This window comes from Polistes canadensis, unplaced genomic scaffold (genome assembly GCF_001313835.1).
Source record: "Polistes canadensis isolate GaletaPanama2010 unplaced genomic scaffold, ASM131383v1 scaffold_1263, whole genome shotgun sequence".
Classification (NCBI taxonomy): domain Eukaryota; kingdom Metazoa; phylum Arthropoda; class Insecta; order Hymenoptera; family Vespidae; genus Polistes; species Polistes canadensis.
In genome coordinates this window covers 1-1,140 of record NW_014570809.1, presented here as the reverse complement: position 1 = coordinate 1,140, position 1,140 = coordinate 1, and the positions used below count along the sequence as shown (strand labels likewise).

At 28.1% G+C, this 1,140-nt stretch overlaps 1 pseudogene; it reads right to left on the bottom strand.

The window, feature by feature from the left end:
- LOC106792898 overlaps window positions 1-1,131 on the bottom strand; it is a 3,841-nt pseudogene extending 2,710 nt beyond the window's left edge.
- Window positions 1,132-1,140: the final 9 nt, after the last annotated feature.

The following is a 1,140-nucleotide window of genomic DNA, read 5'->3' as shown; positions in this document are numbered from 1 at the left end:
CACCAATTCACTATCGCAAAAGTTCACATCAATTCACTATCGCAAAAGTTCACACAAATTCGCTATCGCAGTTTTCGCTGTTGTTTTTCCGCAATCCTACTCTTCGCACGCTGTAGCTCCTCAATCCCGGACGAGCCCCCAATTTTGTAGGATTTTTGATGGGAAAAACAGTTTTATTACAATTTCTAATGATTATTACAAAACGCAGATCCTCTTTCTTACAACGCTCAACACTCACTATCCTTTATTTCGTCCGTTGTCCCCGGTTACTTAATCTAACAAAATCCTATCGCCTTATGCTAACAAGACAGCGATGCCTACCGTCTCCTACAATATTAATAAAGCAATAACACCTCCTAATTTATTGAGGATGGCTCGTAAAATTGCATAAGCGAATAAGAAATATCATTCAGGTTTAATATGAATTGGTGTAATTATAGGATTGGCTTTAATGAAATTATCTGGATCTCTTAATAAATAAGGATTTTGGAGTGTTAAGATAATAATTGAAATTATTAAAATAATAAATGTGATTGAAAAAAATTTATGGAATATAATTTTATTTAAGTTTCTATTTAATCCTAAAGGATTTGTTGATCCTGTATTATGTAAATATATTAAATGAATAATTACTTAAAATAAAATAATAAATGGTATAATRAAATGTAATGAATAAAATCGATTTAATGTAGGTGAATTAACAGAAAATCCACCTCAAATTCATTCAACTAAATTTGTTCCAATATATGGAATAGCTGATATTAAATTTGTAATAACAGTTGCTCCTCAAAATGATATTTGTCCTCAAGGTAAAACATATCCTAAGAATGCTGTTATTATTGTGAGTAAATAAATTGTTACTCCAATTAATCATGTTTCAATTAGATTATATGATTGATAATAAATATTTCGTCCAATATGTAAATAAAGGTAGATGAAAAATATTGATGCTCCATTTATATGTAAAATTCGTATAATTCATCCATAATTTATATCTTGTATAATATTTATTACATTATTATATGCTTCATTAATGGAGGGGGTAAAATGTATGGATAAAAATATTCCTGTAATTAATTGAATTATTAAGCATAAACCTAGCAATGAACCAATATTTCATCATATATTAATATTAATAGG